Source organism: Helicoverpa zea, chromosome 6, assembly GCF_022581195.2.
Source record: "Helicoverpa zea isolate HzStark_Cry1AcR chromosome 6, ilHelZeax1.1, whole genome shotgun sequence".
NCBI lineage: Eukaryota > Metazoa > Arthropoda > Insecta > Lepidoptera > Noctuidae > Helicoverpa > Helicoverpa zea.
Window position 1 is genome coordinate 4,255,766 of NC_061457.1, and position 19,493 is coordinate 4,275,258.

General features: G+C 33.5%; 1 protein-coding gene across 2 annotated transcripts in view; it reads left to right on the plus strand.

Moving 5' to 3' along the window:
• The window catches only part of LOC124631550 (protein Tob1), a 42,019-nt gene that overhangs the window by 16,207 nt on the left and 6,319 nt on the right, over positions 1–19,493 (plus strand). The window contains exon 1 of one of the 2 annotated variants that reach the window (XM_047166009.1): positions 4,107–4,169. The exons of the other annotated variant lie outside the window; for it this stretch is intronic. The gene's annotated coding sequence lies outside the window, so the exon portion shown is untranslated. Of the gene's footprint in view, positions 1–4,106; positions 4,170–19,493 lie in introns of those variants that run through there. 2 annotated transcript variants of the gene reach the window in all.

Here is a 19,493-nt window from a genome sequence, read left to right on the forward strand (position 1 = left end):
AATATACTGAAAGTAAAAAATGTTATACTGTCAAACAAAAACAATCATTAATAATGTGTATCGAAAACAATGCAGAAAGTCTAATTAAATCGGTTCCAATCCACGCCGATAACTAATTAAACTATTTCAAATTAATATCAAAGTCAATAAATGTTCAATTGTCATCAATGATATAATTTATTGGAGCTCTCCGAACTGACTGAAAAGGACAACAGTATTATTAATAGTTAGCCACAAATAGTTTATTAGTTAGCCACAAATAGTTGATTTTAGTGTGTTATAAACGCCAGACAGATATAACTTAATATTCTATTATCGCAAATTGTATTTTATTTAAAACTAGATATTATAGGTAAGCACGTTTTTGAAAATCGATAAGGACTAAATTATTACGAAATGGCTCTTTCCCGGGGTTTTACCCACTTACTAGAGATTTTCCTGCCGGAACAAAATAAGATTGTCTAGGTATATCATCCGCAAATAGTGTAGCTATCCAACAGTGAAAGAAATTTTGAAATCAGTGCAGTAGTTTCGAAGCAATCATACAGCGAACAAAATTTTCCTTATATTTTAATTTTTACGTCCACATACTTTCTATTTTAATCATTTTGAACACAATTAACGCCACATAAAATGGACACTTTTGATCAACCGAATCATTTTTGAAGTCAATCCAATAAATCTAACAAACCCTAGCCCTAATTCAAAACTAAAATACCTACCTTAGTAGGATTTCAAATCGCGTGCACATAATAATTTACAGAGCTATTTCAGTCAGCTTGAGTAAAGCAAAAGAGAAAGGTAATAACGATGACGCTCGAGTCGCTAATCGATAACATAAGTACGACCATTAAGGGGTAATCACTATAATCCGGTCGCTGCTTAGATAATTTAAACTACAGGAGACGCCATTGCCTTATCTTCCCCTCTGGGTAATGTCAAACGTACAAAGGAGCCTTGTTTGTGAGCATGTAAAAGCTGATGTGATCAGCGTGACAGAGTATGATTTTTTGCTGCGTTGCAGACTTTTTGCATATTGATTTGTGTTATTGACGATTCCGGTTGGTTAAATGATCTGAGGCCCGCCCCCGCAAACCGTGCGGCTGAGAAATTTCCCCAAACTCCAGTTACAGATTATACAACGGCCCTTGGGAATTGTAACGTAGAGGTAGGAATTCGCTTATTTAAAAATGTTCACGTACATTTTACCTATTATACCTATATTTATTTTTGCAAAGGCCTTAAAGTTTTTCTTTATATTTTGGTAGACCTTGTTTGATTTAAGTGGACCTACATTCAAGCGTGAGGAAAATAAAATTGAGATAAGATAGACCGAATTTAGGATCACAATCTTGATTATCTAAAGAAGTTCGTCGGACCAGAAAGATTTGTTTTCATAGTTTTCTATATATTTATTCAATATTTACACAGCATTTGAAAACGTCAGCGGAAAAGAAATTGCACGTTTTACTCGCTTATCAGCGCTGTTACGTCATTCTAGTTGACGTAGGTGCAAACAAATTGAAACTAAAAACATAACGAAAGCCTTGACTTGCTAAAAACTTTGGATTGGCTGTTCGGCTATTAAAATCGATATTTCCAGTAAGAGCTTTTCAAAGTGATTTGAAAGATTTTTTAAACTTGAGCTTTCTTTGCAGTTTTGGGGGCTGTCTTATTAGATTTTCAGCCTATTTTGAAATGATTTTGATTTTGCACTACCAATTTTAAAATTCCAATAGGCAAGAAATACATACCTACTAAAAATTCTTTTTACTGACCTAAATACCAAAGAAATGCAGTTCAAAAGTATGTTTACTGAACAATTTGCGTCACATCTGATACAATGCATGGTGCAGACAGGGTTAATTTCAAAGCAATACGTCATTCCGCAAACGTCTTCATTGGAAATTGATCCTTATACTAGAGGCTTTAAGTGTTATTTCCGCGTAAAGCGATGCCGCCGACCGAGACCTAGTAAAGTTTCTAATGCGAAAAGTTTTACGTCACTGCCCTATATTGCTACTTTGAGTTCACCATGCTTGGTTTTACCATATCGGAATGTTATGTAGTCCGTTTTTAGTAGTTTTTTGTTTGAAATAGATCGGGACACGCACGTTTTATTGATTGTTTTTATATTTAGAGGTTAAAAGATTCAAGGAAAACTTACTTTTTGGGTGATTGCGATTAATATAAGTAGTCTGATTCCACATTTAGCGGAAAGTATAGATAGTGCGTAAATTCAAATATGTCTAAAGTATAGTAATAAAAAACAGAAGTGTTAACTGTAACAAAATATTATTGCACGATGATTGAATAAAGCTTTTGTTACACTATCGGATAGTTGCTACTTGATAGAAAAACACTATATATCCAAAATATATTTTTAACGATACAGATTAAAAAAATATAAACATTTTTGGTATATTTAATTACATAAAAATGTTTCTATTAATATACTTTAAAACAATAAATGTTAATTTTATCCTTCAGTCTAATAAAAATAAACGTTGATAGCAATCTGTAGGGTCGTTAGGGGCATCACGGCATTTTCATGTTAGGTCAAAAGAATGGCCATTTAACTTTGATATTCATTTTAGTAATAACAAGACTCGTCCTATTATGCACCGAATTAGATGATGCAGCTATACCTTCTATGAAAGTAAAGAGTTTAGTTTTTTAATTAGAATAGGTATTATAATTATAATTAATTATACTAAATTAAAGTTATAATATAATTAGTATTTGATTGGATTTTGGAATGACAGTCGCGACGGCACATTAGGTATACCTACTCAATTTTTTTTTCTTCAGTTACAGTAAACGATCACTATCAAAAAGTCTATGTATAGCTTAATATAGCCATGAATCGCTAGCCGGTACTATACCACCTTCCTATCACTATGTACTTATTGACGTCTCTTACACCACAATCATAAATTGTATAGAAGAGTTTACAAATAGTGTTAACATGCGAATTATCATAACAAGATGGTCATGAAATACACAATTATATTTGTAATGGTTGCACGTGAGATCTATGAGAAGTCACAGATGTGGCTTTGAGATGATAACATAGCTAGAAGTGGGCTCTTTATGTGTATTTCATAGTAGTCGAGTAGCGAGTATATGAGGTGTTCTATAAATCGAATGCCGTGCATCGATTTACGTAATAGATTCTTTTTTGTTTTTTATTTTCTTGTTTAGTAAGCAGATAGGTTTTCATTCTTATGCTCATTGAAGTTAATTGATTTAATTCTATTAAAGCTTTTTCTTGAGATGGGTATCATCAGGAATGTCAGAATAAGGGGTTTATTTACAACTTTGTTTTTTCTAGCGTATTTTCGAACAATCTCGCAGCTTCCTTCGTAGTCTAGAAACATGTTTTTGTTTAGATCTAATAAATAATATTAGGTAATCTACTATGTCATTTAAACCTAACGTTGTTATCTGGCGCCATCATGAAACGTCACAAATGTGTTTTTTTGCGTAGATACTTATTTGTAACACAATGAGTCAGTGATAAATGGATCAGTTACTGACATGTTTATCATATCTTGGGTTTGTTTGCACTAATCGAGACTAAAAAGTTATTTCATGATATGTATCTAAACCCAAATATATGACTATTGCTGGCTATTGCTACTGCAAGCTATAAGAAGCCACGACAGCATATCGACCTGTCTCAATCTGTCAAATTTCTCCAATAGATTTTAAACCTTATCACAACAGTGGTAGGTTAATGTTCGATTGGTAAAATTTAACAGATTCGGGTAGGTTGACCTATTGGTGTCTCTGTATACTCGTAGCTGTCAATTTTGTAATTTTGAAGAAAATATCTTTAACATATAAACAACTTAATAAATAATTAAATAATACTCTTTCTATTGACACATTTAAATGATGACACCTACTTTTATTTAGGTCAATTTATCGCCTATTCACGTCTAGTCCGTGTCAAAAGTTTAATAGGGAAATGCCTTGACACGCCGGGGTATAGTTTGCTTCTATTGTCAGTTAAACCGGCAATGTATTGTATTGTGTTGATATAATTTACGTCGTTTCGTTTCTAGCTGATTATGTTCGTCGAGAATTTGAACTAGTGTGAATTCGTGTTTCGTGTAAAGCGGTTGTTTGTGTGAGTGCGTTAAGTGAAGTGAAATATTTTTGAGGTATGTTGTAGATTTTGGTCTTCCAAAAACGTTTGTATTTTTTAAATGTGAAAACTTAAATCTGGAATCTTTTGATTTGTAACAATAGGGCGCCGTCTTATAAATCAGATGTCGTCAACATTAATGTAATGTTTTGTTTATTTAGACATTAATCATAATTCAAATTTAAATGTCAAAGATCAGTCAAAATCTTTAACAGATGTGACATTTAAACAAGTAATCAATTCGATGCCTACATATCGATTGCTGTTACAACCAATGACAAATCGACGCAGATACGTAAAACAGAACGCCCTATATCCTATCATTGATTTAAGAACAATCAATCAACGTCAGTTAGAAATACTTTAACAGTACACAACAAATAGCTATCTACAAAAATAAGCCAAGTACGAGTCGGAATCGCGCACGAAAAATTCCGTACCAGAGCAAAAATTAGCAAAAAAATCATGTTTCTTGTATGGGAGCCCCGCAAAATATTTATTTTAATCTAGTTTTCAGTCAGTTTCAAAATAAGAATTTGTTGTTATAGGGGCAACAAAATTACATCATCTGTGAAAATTTCAGTTCTCTATCACGGTTCATGAGATACAGCCTAGTGACAGACGGATGGACGGACAGAGGAGCGAAAACAATAGGGTCCCGTTTTACCCTTTGGGTACGGAACCCTAAAAATAGGCATATATAATCTGCGTTATCTGTGTCTAAAAGTTTTTGATAACGTTAATAATCAATCATTCGGTATGTCACGTAATGTCTTGTCTTACACGTGTTTTCAATACAAGTTTAAATTGTAATTTATGTACCTAATACAATTTGTACCTCCAGTGTGGAGTGTATTGTTTTTCAAAATTTGTTTCTTTTTTCTGTACAGCCCATGTACTTATCATAGGAGTCAATATTCATTGCATTTCACGAAAAAATCGGCATATATAGACAGACTCCTTCTAATATAATAACTTTTCTTTATTTAACCCTTATGTCTTGATTAAAAAGTCTAAAGAGTTACCCGACTTCTCGCCAGACATATTTTAATTTCCAAAAGGTCAATACTGAATATTTTTTCTATCGAGTTCAGAGTATCTAATGAAAATATTATGCAGATTTTTTCCTTTAAAGATTCATATTTATAAACAACTTTTGTTTACTCCGCCAAATTCTATTTTCAATGTCAAAAATACTAACGGAATCACAAAATTATACAGTTCTGAAATGGCTTTTATAAATTGAATTCTTAAAATCCCTTCAAATAAATACAGAGAGAAACAGACTTTAACCCTACTGTAAACAACATCGATCTATTATGTCTACGGGCTTATTCCCACACTAAAATGACCTTGACACTCATCATAGAAAATTCCAGAAGGTCATAAAACTAGGAAGTGACATTGTCAATTCTAATTCCCTTGGAGATATGACATAAGTGCATTGTAACCTGCACGTATGACAATGCGTACATTATAGTGACCTTGAGCGTCTAGTACTATGGTTCTCACGTGAGTTAACTGTGTGTTTCCGTTTACGGAATACGGACGCACGTTTTGTATATCTAATACCTACTGGCTGCAATCAGTTGTTCCCTCTTTTTTTGTTTGTAAGTGGAGGTAAAGAAATAGGAACTTCAGCTGATCATAATGCAGCTGTTATTCTTAGGAAAATGTGGAAAAATACCAACGTTTGGCACATTCATTACTTTTGTATCAAAGAACATACCTAAAACTTTGAACAATACCAATTTATCCATTATTGTATAAGCTTAAAGGTTGAATAGAAGCTTTGTCAATAAATAAAAAACCAATACTAAACTACATATTATCAGATTCGAACTAAAAGATAACATTTCGATTATAAGCAGTCGCTACCCGAATAAAAATGTAATTACTAAAACATTAATAACCAAAGTCTGGTAGCTAACTGTACCAAGGTTAGACCTAGGCACATCGTTTTATCTAAGTATTATAATTTACTTACTGATAAATATTTAACAGAATGACTAACGGTATTATCTTTGAACGTTGAACACTAAAAATGTAAATATAAGCCATTATAGTATCGTAGAGCAACCTATAGAGACTTTATCTGCAGTTTCTTCAAATTAACAAAGATTGAAATCTTACTGCTAAAATAATAGAGAGTATTATTCACTTTCCCTAAAAACTTGCAGGCCTAATGACATTCTCCTTTACCTAAATTCAAATGTGGTCTTAGTTCTTAAACGAAACTTGTTAACGAAAATTCCAGAAACGCATTTGGACTAAAACTTAACTGATTCGTACATTTTAGTCCCTTTTTACCCTTATAATATTGATAAATCCAAAGACAGTTTTATTCTAGTCTCAGTTCCATGAAAACTTCAGATGAAAAAAAAACTATATTTAGGTATTTAGGTAGAACAGAGGCGGCTCTCACGCGATGCATCTACCGTAATGACACATGCCATTATCGTATTTACGTGAATATAATAACGCCTATAATAGCGTATGTGATTTTGATACATTACGCCCTATTAAGCTGAGCATTCAAGGTATAGAAAATATAAGTAGTTCTAAAGAATAATGTGCGAAAATATTCGCACATTATTCTTTCCTAGAAGATTTTATTCAAGAAATCGTGTTAGATGAATAGAATCACAACCAACAGATTTTTCAGACTTCATTGAAACATTATGAGCATAGATTTTAAGTGCTTCTTTGTCTAATTTACTTGTGAGTAATATTTAATTCGCCTTAAAGATACATCGTCTCAACAATAACAATAAAGTAAATTACAGTACCCTTCAACAAAACTATAGATTTATTAACAAATTACCAAGTAAGCGCATTACACGAATAAATTAATTGAAGCAACAATTCATTACGCCTTCAAAAGGCTTAACACAAAATTCCAAAATAGACAGTAGTTTCTAATCACGAAACTGAATTTAAATTACAAACTCAAAACATAAACATCTTAATTTAAATATTGTTGAAAATGAAGTTAAATGAAGTTTTGGTCTGAACAAACTACACAGACGTTATTTTGGCGAAAACCTTGATGTGAAAATTCCGTCGTGACGTTAGTAGACGTCAGATATTTGAACATCTATGTAAGTACTTTATATATCTGTATGTACAAAATATTTTTGACGTCACGCACGACAATCCCGCCTACTTACCTAGAAACAACTTTGTGTTAACATTGCGTGAATAACGTCATATAGAGTAATATGATGTAATGTAATACCATATAAAGACTCATTATTAGCTGACCAATTATCTAGGTATAAATATACCTATTCAACAAGACTAGTGTGTTTCTTCTAAAGCCATTTTTACCATCTGGTAACATTACAAAGATTAGATTCGTAACCCATAGGGAATGCCTTTATAACTAAAGCTTATGGCACATTATAGCAGCACCGCAACAGCACGGCTGCAGCACGGCGTCGCCTCGAATTAAGACTACGGCGAGCGGACAGCGCGCCAACCACGCGCTGGCCGCTCGCCGTCGGCGCGCCGGCCGCGCGCCGCCCGCGAGGTGTAAGCTTGTTGTCACAGCAAACTCAATATTATTTTAAGACGATTATGATTGAACACGACGTAATGACGTTGTTTCGCTGCCGGCTCGGAGTCGGCGCGCAATTAGCACGCCGTTGGCGCGCTGTACGCATAAGGTCAGCACGCGGGCGGCGAGTCGAGTTGTGTGGAAGCGGCAAGCACGCTGACTGCTCGCCGTTGGCTTTTTCATATTGACATTACGAAATATATTATAATATACACGATTTAATGCTCTAAATTGAATGACAACTTAAATGCTGGTGTGGAGCCGTGCTGTTGCAGTGCTGCTATAATGTGCCACAAGCTTTAGAATGAACTACCACACTAGTGATGTAGATGTAGGGTTCTTCAAATCTCCGGTATTTCTTAAGAAGTCCCGAAAATATATTGTATAGAACATCCGAGCTTTTTCACGAAAAGGTATCATTAAGCTTGACCTCCATTCATTTCTGAATGGAAGGTTAAAAACTCTATGTATTTTTAGGCTTTATTTTTTTTAATAGTTTGGCTTTCAGCATTGCTTTATCTTATCCAATTTATTAAAGTGTTGTAGTAACTTCACCTTAATATAAAGGCCTTAGCAAAATCTAAATAAAAATGCTTTCCTAACTCGGTTGAGTATAATTCCATAAAACCGTTATTTACCTACGTAATCTTCGTAAACAATATCACATTTATAATTCATAGAAACCAATGCTTTCTCCAACAATCTCAGAGGAAATTTACCTGAACATAATCGTACATAATTAATTATATTTTACATACACGTGCTTTCACACGAACCTATGTGGTACACATAATCATTTAGACATAAACTTTCAAGGTCTCTACGTGGTAATATATTTGTTTCATGGCCAAAGTAATTATCGTCGAACTATGTCTAAGAAAAGCTTCTATTAGTTCGATAATTTCCGATTCAGGTATTAATTATTACCTAATGTTATTTTCTCAATTTAATATAATATTAAATTAGATCCCGGGAGTGAATTCCCTGGAAACATATAGTAATTAATACTCCTTTTTCACCTTGTCATAAAAAATACGGTTCCGGGATCCCGGGAAATAAAGGGCCGGGATTAGATTAACGTAGTGAACACATACCGACCGTTAATTTTCATTGTGAATTTTAATTATGAGCATAATTTCTTTTTGATAAAAAGCTCCATTGTGTTTTCCGAACAAGCTCTAATATAGAAAAGATTTTATAATATTTCAATCTCAACAAAGGATGAATGAATAAAATTCTCTATTTTCCGGAGTTCATTTAATTTATTAGTCTTTAGTATGAGTCTCTAATTTTCTTATTGATGTCATGTTGTATAATCTTAAAGAAATTTTTCATGGACGTATCTTTTAAAAACTTGTTTGGTGGCAAACACGTATCTTCAGCACCCAGACTTGTAAAACAGGTGATACGGGTTCCGTATCAGCACAAACAAGTTGCAAAGCACGATAACCTATTTGACTATCACTTGCCAATATCCTAAAACGTGTGAAAGTATGCACCAAAATTTGCATACTTACTAGCAACCGATAGTAAGTGTTGTTACCGATAACAGACCGTTTTTCTACCCACGATATATTGTGACGTAATTGTTTGGTAGATTATTATCATGTACAACATGATTTGCATTTTTATGGGATGATAACAGAACAAACTGACAAACGAAAAGGTAAAAAACAATAAAAATAGTAAAGTCATGAAATCCGACTACAACAACATCTGAAACCAATATGTCCCGTTCCAAATACAGTTTATTCAAATTCAAAAGCAAACAAAGAGTGCTATATTTTCAGGACAATAATAAGACAACAAAACGATAAATATAAAAACAATAACACATGTATGACTACCATTTATCACAACACACAAGAATTGGAGTGTCAACCTCCTTGAATTGTTGGACGAAAATTCAACAAAACCTATTTTCTAGAAGCCAAAAAAATCTACCTTACGTCATTCACACTACGGCCAGAAGGACCAAATAAAACCGAAAAATCTAGATTAGACGTAAGATTTTATGAATCACTATTACACAGCTAAGCCTTGTTCACGATAACATCAAAAACGGGTCTGACAGACAGACAAAAGGAAAGGTCGTACTTAAATGTTTTTATGGGTCCGACTACAGAGTGAAGATAGTTTGAGGAAAACTGGTGACATTATTTAGGTTGATCAAAAAGATTAGGTTTTAAAATAAATGATTGATCAAGCTGATTTTTTTGCCGGTAAGAACATAATCTAAGCGAATTGAGGAATATAACGTAAACCTGTCATTGTTAGCACGTTATATTGTCAACTTTTCAAGTTTAGCAATAGAATCTTTGTGTCGAGTTATTGTATTAAATCATAAAATGGACAGAAATAGTACTGTATTTATAACTACCACAAAAATACTAACTCCAATTTAATCCACGAAACTAACTCAGTCATAAAATCTACCGAACGGTACTCTCCCTCATAAATAATGCATAGGTGTACCCACAATCAGTTCTGACTACAAATCAACGATAATTGTCACAGATAAACATCGGCTATGATTGCGACAAGCCATTACTAACCTTGATTTAATTGCTGTAGAGTCTATTATTGTAATTCAGGGTGCATAACTTGAGATAACGTCGGTTGTGATTTAGTTACATCTTCTGTCATAACATTTAACTTGTTTGACAACATATTCTAGTTTTATCTAATCGTTAGACATGGAGTTGGAATCTTCAACTATTTTGACACTAACTATTCCACGCGTGTCCTGAGAGATCTACCCCCCGCACCCGGATAAAAAATAACATATGTCCTTTCTCAGATTCTAGACTATCTGTGTACAAATTTTCATTCAAATCAGTTCAGAAGTTTTGGTGTGAAAGCGACAAACAGAGTTACTTTCCCATAACCCTAAGTATGGATTTTCCTGATTACCGTATTTATTTTCTTTACGACTACTATTTCAGTCGCCTTGAATATTTCAAGGCTCGTATATTAAGTGACGTATCGTTCAGTTGGCTAGGCCTTCTAATAATTAATGAAATCTTTCGAATACACGAATAGAAGGTCAATGAGAACGAAAATCCTTTGGTAATCTTCCAAAATTCATGAAAACCTAGTTTTCAGGCTGAATTATAATCAGTTAGAGTTAAATATTCATGACCTAGGCATCGGGTTTTTACTTGACAGTTTTATATATGTCGATTTTTAAGTGAATATTTGTTTTTTAATGAATTAACCTTACCTAACAGCAGGTACGTAAAATAAAGTAATAATTTTACGCAACACGTGATAAACCATCAGGCGATAATTGGAATAAACAATTCATTGCAATTTTCCAATTAATTTTATACGTCTCGAGGGTTCATTTTATTTTTATCGCAAATTCAATTAAAATTCACAAATTATATTAATTAATTCGATTTCGAACAAAACAATATTTAACATTATTTTACTTAGCACGACCAAATTAATATGCTAATTTCTTAATACTTAATTTATTCGATATTATTAGATTAAAATTCTTTTGTCTCTATTTTGACATTACCTTCAATTGAAGCCTTGTGAAGAATAGAATATTAATAGACTTCGGTAGACCGCTATATAGCATACTAATCTCCTAATCCTATATAATACTTGTATAAGCAAATGTTACTGCAAAGTCGTCCAGATAAGTGAGGTAGGTAAGTTACATACATTCATGTTTTTATTTATAGAATATAATCACCGACTTTTATAACCATAACAAACGGTTAACCATTTCAATGAATTCATAACACTTGAACAGTAATTCTAATAAAAACGTGTCATTCAATTCTATTAAATATTCTGTAAAAAAACATAATTCATATTACCAACTTATAGCCCCAAACGACTTAAATCAATTAGCTTGCGTTCGTGCCAATAAAATGGAGTGTGGCCCACTTATGTAACCCAGAGATTGGGTCGTATTGTACATAGACATACAACACTCCTATACAAGAGGTACATATGTAAATAACTAAAGGACTTAAGGACTTACTACACAATGAACAGAGTAAACACTTTACATGAGTTAGGTCCTTTTATATGTAAAGTGAAACACGAATTCGTGTCAAGGGACCCTTACGAACATGATTTATATTTAAATATTTTATATCGTGATGTTTGAAGATCGATAATAGGTTTAGTTTTTGTGACATTGTGAAATAACTGTAAATAAATGTGAGATTTTACCTGTGACGCAAAGTTTACTATACAAACTGTTTATACCTTCTGGTCTACTCAGTCTTGCAATAATTTCTCAAAAGTTCGCGAAACTGCAACGTTTTTGCGTAAACAAAACGCTCAGAATACTTACTTGTACGGACGAGTACATATTTCATCGCGATCAATTTTGATTGAAACATATGACGATTATACAGGTTCTTATTTTAAAAGTAATCTTTACATTTTAAAACGAATAATTTATTATTTCTTTTAACGTTTAAAGGCTGAAAATCCACACATGGCGCTACAAACATCGTGTACAAACTCATTTTACATCAAGTAACCATGTCACATCTTGAAACACGACTTCTTTCACTCCATCCATAACCGTCACCACTAAGAAAGACAGTTCTTCACACTTCATAGAACCGGTCATAAGTCTCCATTTATATCACAATAAGACCCAACATTTTTACAATCAATTTGCTCTCAGCTTTAAAAGCTTTTCAGAGAAGAATTACCGATCGGACGGCCATTAAACTTACTTTGGCTTATAGTGATATTGAAGAATATTGGAGAATAATGAAGAATGGTGGAGAATACTGATAGATGTCTCGAGGAAGGTGGCGAAAGATTATTAAGCAGTAACAATACATCAGACTATTACGAGTGAGAGTAGTGTAACGTAGATGAATGCAAGCCATTTGTTTTGGGGTGGTTTAAGGGATAAGCGGTAGCGGGGATGGGTTTAGATTAATGACAACACATTTTTCTGTTTAAAACAGTGATATCTTAGGACACGAGTCCTTTTTTGTATTTTCTTTGAGGAACAATTATAACTGCGATTGCGAGAGTCGTGTGAATAGGAATTCAAACTGATCCACGATATCAGTTTAACTTTCGTTAATAAATAATAATCTCTCACATGCACTGAAAAAATGCAGAAAAATAACATTCATTTTACATACACTTTTCAAACAAATTACCAATTTAGTTTTATGAAGGATCTCTCTGATTGCTACATAAATCGCTCCCGCTACCTCTTTCACTTAAGCCACAGCATTACACAGCACGTTCTGTAAATGATCGCAACACTTTCTGCAGATAACAATAATGGTGCTCAGGCGCAGCGTCTCGTGTAAATACTGTATATTTCGTATCTAGCTGGGATAACTGAATTTTATAGCCTTCACTGGTACTAACTGCCTTTATTTAACAGTAATGAAGAGACGACGCGAGAACAAAATACTTGTTTACGTTTGTTCTAAAATAATACATAATTGTACGATTCGTGTGGTTTGTTAAATTGTCTGACATTTTCACTGAAACTTTTGTATCAATTTCAATTCAGTTGTATTCAAGATTTAGTAAATCTGACTGATATTTTTAATCTAATTATAGTCTTAAAACTCACTAAACAGAGGGCATAGCAAGGTAAACAGTCATTTCTCTATGAGGTCATAAGTTATTTTAAGTACAGTTACTAATACTTAGTGACTACTTAGTCCAGTTTTCAATGAAACTTACTCGAATTTTATAACATGATTTCATACCGATGTGTAATCGTCCAAAAATAGAGCTCAACTAGGTACCTAGTTTACTATAATTGACGATTTATTTTATACTCAAGTTACCGCAAAATCTGTGTAATATCTAACAAGGTGCATCAGACCGTAGCAGATTACCGATACCGAACTATAATGAGCCCTCTAAGTTGTTATATCTTTTTGTCCTACGCCAAATGACCCGAACACAAGCTAATAAAGCAGAAAATAATCTCTTTAAGTGTGAATTTCTATAGCTTCGTATCCACAGTTAGGGTAACCCAAATCTCTTTCCGATAAAGACGAGTAACGGTTGAATGAATCGAAGAATTCGCTGGAAATAAGGCCAGGTTTTTCGGAACCTTTTTTTGCGAGATAATTTTCTCAATTTTCAATAGAATGGAAATTATTAAGCACCCACCTAATGGCTTCCAGTTGGATGGAGTTCGTTTTTTAATAATATTTATTTTAGCGTAATTTGTGAAGTGTAGGTACTTTATTAGGGTATTTGATCTATCGTAGGTATTTGAGTACTCTCATTTTTATTCGGTTAATTAATAAAGTGTCTGTACTGGAAAATTGATACAGCTATTTTTTATTTGATCACTGCTATAGCGTACATAATATTACTTCAAACTACACAAAATCGATTGCAAACTTCTAAACTAAACAGCAAAATAAAGGCATACTTCCACAGTTACCTGTACCTGTTTACCTACTCGTATTTACGTCACTGCTAATTCTCGCCTTCACAATTTCCCGACCAAAAACAAGAAAAACAAAACCAAACCGCACCAAGAATAATACTCAAATCAACAGAAGTTCGCTACGGCTATTTAAAACCAATGTAAGCATCCTTACACTGGAATTTAGACTTTGTAACAAGGAGTTAAGTTTTAATATCGTGTGTGTAAAAATAGGGGGTTGTCGGCTAGTAGGGCGACAGATCGATACCGGGTTACCGATATAAATAGGACGGGCGAACTTAAAGGCCGCATGTCCTCAAACGCTCGGTTTCGTTCGCAGGGATCGATTGTAGTGCCTTAATAGTATCGAGAGCAGACTCGAAACTTGCCTACTTGGGTGCTCCGCATATTCGACTATATAGGGGGATGTGAAGTGGATATTTAAACGCCATTATCGTTCGGATTATGCAAAACTGCTAAGTTTAGAATTAGGGGAGAGATGGGGCCCGTATCAAAGTTTTAGGACGATAATCTGAATATTACATTACTTCCTCTACACGGAGATTGGGGTGTGTTAAACATTTTAGCATACATTACGATCTCTTGATATACTGTATTACATTTAAAGTTGTGCAACATATTTCTTAGTCGTCATCGACAGTTGTTGAAAATTAATCGTCCATAAACTGACTTATCACTTATATATGAATAAATATACATACCAAAATTATGTCTATTTACACCAAAACAGTCGCACCTCGTAAATTAGCTGAAATTGCTGAAACATCGTGTGTCCAGCTATCTAATTCTGATAGCGTGACAGTGCGCTATCGCGTCAAGCATTACCTTTTAATGGTACAACGTATGCGAAACGGTCCGTTTGTATCCTGATTTTAACCGTTTATTTGTACAACGGTTAATTTGACCGTTCGAGTTAAATTTGTGTTCTTTGGTTAGATGTGTTTATTTTTGAGTATGGAGCGGGACGTTCAAAGCTTTAGTTGATTCTGAAATATAGTAATGGTACGCGAACCTAGGTAAATGTTTGAATGCGAGTAAACAGTTTTGTGTAGATCAAAAGTTAGTAAAATTTTACTACGATTTATGCTTTTTAGGATTTTGTTTGGTATACCTAGAACATTGCAGTATGTATTTTATTTGCGTAGTTACCTGCCAAATTAGTAATAGAGATTGACTTATAAAGGGACCCAAGTTATCCCTTAGTTCCAAATGGTACTTAAATCGTCAAGTAATGCCCAGAGAAGAAGTAACTTTGCTAAAAAAAATCCTAAGAAATCCTAATATAAAATATGAATTTAAAATACCAATGCCTCAGATTGTAGTACAATCAAAACACAAAATTAATTCGTGTTAGTAACTCGGAACTAAATAATCTGCTTCCGGATCTTGACCTACTTATTACAATTTGATTTTAAGGACGCCATTGTACTTTGACAGGTTTATTATGGAAAATACTATAATTTGTAACACGGAAAGATTTTTGTATAGAGAAAATATTGTTTTTGTTTGTGCTAAGGCTTTTCAGAAAATCACCATTTTTCATTCGTTCGTGCAATTTTTTTTTTTTGAATTTTCCTCTTTTTCTTTAATAATATGTGAAAAAGAAAAATTCTAATAAAGTTCACACAAAAATTACGGAAAAACATCCGCCATAAAAATTACTGAAAGTAGTTTTTTATTTAAACTGACACTTTTGGCACTAGGAATGAAAATATTAGAAGTAGGAAGAAAAACAAATGCTTTGTGTAAGATCAAAGTTTTATTTAAAACAAAGTTCTCAAAAACATTTCATGGTAACCAACTTCTACACACTACATACGAAATTGGTTTTCACTGTTATGCCTTAACAAATAGATCATAAGGGTTAGCAATAACTAAACGGTATAAACCATTTAACCTTGCGCCGATACCGGTTAAAGTTTTGGTTCACGTATGTAGGTGAGTGAATGAACCGCCATTATCGTACCGCGGAAGAGGGCGCCCTGCTTTATCGGTTGCGAGATTTATACAACGGAAAGATGGATGGATGTGTAGCAATTATAAAACAAGTAGTCTATTAATTCTAATAGTGTTATAAAGACGCATACCTATGGTAATTATAAATAGTAGGTATACGTATGTATTACCAGAACGGTAAAAGGTGAATAAAGTTGAAATAGTTACCAAAATAATTCTGTCCCGTATAAGAACCTAAGAGTTAGGTATGTACAATTCCCGTGGACAAGTCATATTTCATTATTATATATCTGCTCATAATTTTGTGTGCTATAAATATGTTGCCTAAAACGGACAGTCAGAGTCAAAAGTGAGAACCGAAAATGATACCAACCAAAAAAAACATCAATGTAAAATAATATTTCCCCAATACACACGACCCCTAAACCCTGCAATATCGTTACCATACCATACCTCAATAGGTTGATCCTAACCCGTCAATACCCCTTTGATCCAAGGCACTGACGCTTTCTAAGGCCGTTACGGGGGTTTAATCGCGAATCAGCAGCACCTATGTGATTAATCTTAGGTAAATTAATTACCCCGACCTTCATACGTCACGGCTCACATTTAGGCAAACTGCCGTGGCTTGGGAACCCGCTGGTTTTGGTCTCAAATGTAAGCTGAAGCGGGTAAGTTTAGGATAAAAATTACGTATTGAATAAAAAGTTAATGTTTTATAAATATATCATAGCAACATGTTTCTGAAGCAATAGTACACTTTTCTATAACAGTCAAGGAGTAAGATAACTATATATATGTATAGAAAACAATACCCACGTCAATAATTATTTATGATATCTGCCTAACCTTTTACTTTTTCCATTATAATTAATGATTATTTTATTTAAGAAGCGAAAAATACATAAAACACGCCCTTCTGCAAAAATATTTCGATTAAATTATACAAAAATAGAACAGATAAATCGCTGGTCGCTTCAACTAGTACCACAGGCCTAGGCCGCCATTTCTCATCATGACCTTCCTCGTGACAAGGGTGGCTTTGTTTGAGATATAATGGTGGGAACCATTTAGCTGGAAAATGTGCCTGGAAGCCTCATTCCTCCGTAATATGTTGGCAAGTACGTAACCTAGATATTTGTGCTGAATTATAGTCGCTGTCGCATCCGTGTTACTCTTGAATTTATTACGTTTACGTTTATGTTAGTGTTTTGAATGATCTAGAATTCTAGATCTTCTATTTTAATAGCATTTCCACTGGTTCTTAATGATTTCCAAAAACACGGCAACATAACGTTCGTTGATAATATTTTTTTACATTCCTATCATTTTCCCTGTTTATAATTGTAACGGAATTCTTTCTTTGCTTATTTCTTTTTATCGCTCTTATGGATAAATTCTTACAACGTAATCTAAGGTCATAGGAATTTCTAGTGCTACTAAGAAATTTTCCTATCAACGCAAAATATTTATGTGCCGCTGAAGATGGATCAAGATATTAATTGATAGATATTATAATCCGAAATTGGTCTTGAATTTTCGTGTAGGCATTTTACGATCTTTTTATACCTTTTTAAAAGTCGCTTGAAAGCATTATGTATATTGGGTCCCTTAGGTCTTGAAAGCCTAAGCAAATATGGAACATCTCAGCTCACATAATGTTAAATCGTTTCTTTCTTTGAAAAGTTTACTCGACAAATGTCATTCGTTTCAAGCAAACTTATCTCGGCACTTCAAATATCTGGGAGGACCTTCAAAAGGGTTTTGGGTTCATTTCGTTTATTCCGCAGAGACCATCTGTTTGAGCCTTATCTAAACTTCCTAAGGCTGCGTCATTCAATGAAATCTCACTTCTTCCTTATGTCGAGGAAAATTGAGAAAATCCCGGAAAATACAAGAATAAGAAATAATCAAGCGTGCCAACGTTTTCAAGTACACTCCTTTTAAACACAACTAATAAAATATAGCAATATAACTTGATTAACAAAATAGATTCCATGTTTGTTGCCTTCATAATCGATCGGGTCACGACATTCTAGCATTCTAGATTTTGAACCAATAAAACTGCGTGTTCAGTAAATAGTGAAAATTGTAGGCTATCGTACCACTTTCTATAAATAATAAGTACCTAACTTAAAATCTATATCTTTGTCAACAAGAAACTTCGTCTCGTAGATAAATATTCGTGTTTTCCTTCGAAGCGTATCGCCGATTGATCCTCAAGAGGAAAATATTTTTTTAGCAGCGGCCATGTTTTCCCAATCTATCTCCAATATATTTTTATTATAGTCCCCAGTTATATGCCTTTATCGAGCGAAACGCAGTAAATATACTTGTAGGTACAAGGAAAAAATAATATTTTTCATCAATTCAAATTGTTAAATATTTTTAGTATTATACTGTGAAGTATTTTGGAAGAATAAGAGACGAAGGTGGAATCAATAAGACACTTAAAATAGATCCATAGCTCCTAACATTACACCTACTTAAAAAGCAATAAAATTCAAAACTCAAATAAAAATACAGGGTGCATCGTACAAAGATCATTTACACCATATCTTGTACCACAATCACGTGCGAATGAAATATCCAGCGACATTTCCAGTCTGAAATATATACTAGACCAGTCTAGAACTTTCTAGCTGTCGGCTAAACTACGAAATAGTATCTATCCACTACATAAACGTAGGATGTAATAAACATGGTAGAAATAGCAATAGCATTGTGCTACTCGAAGCTGCGGAGTTATAAATTCGAATCGGAATTTAAAAAATGGGGAGAGAATTTTATTTGTGGAGGGTAAGAGATTTTCGAACAATATGTTTGTTCACCTCGGGAATTTGTGGAACATACCTGTGTAGTCACTTCCTCAAATCGAAATGTAGTAAATAAATAGATAGGGCCATAGTAAGGTTGATGCATTTTTTGTACTTTATAATAATAGTGACACCAAAACTCCAAAAAGAACTTTTAATAAGTGTTACTATGTATATTATTAGTCTAGCATGGCATCATTCATACAGTCTAGTGCCATAAAACCGTAACGCAGATAAATAACTAAGTATAGCCTGTCAAACTTATCTATCAATCTTGAATTGAAGTCTGAAGGTCAACTATCGGTTTAGTTCTAGATTAGACTCCCATTTATTGGCGTGTCAGTTAAAAATTACGTAGTACATCATGATAGAAACTGCTGATAACATTGAATATTACGTTTCAGCTTTATCGAAAATTTTCTGCTTTTTGTTACTAACAGTAGATAGTCAAACTATTACAGGTTTTTTAAAGGCTTTCCTGTAGCATCTTTATAGTCTTTGCAGTTGCCATTGGTCCTTTTTATACCAAGGCTTCTGTAGCAACTATATCAGTCATAACATTTTATAGCATCGAAAATTTCACGCCTCAGT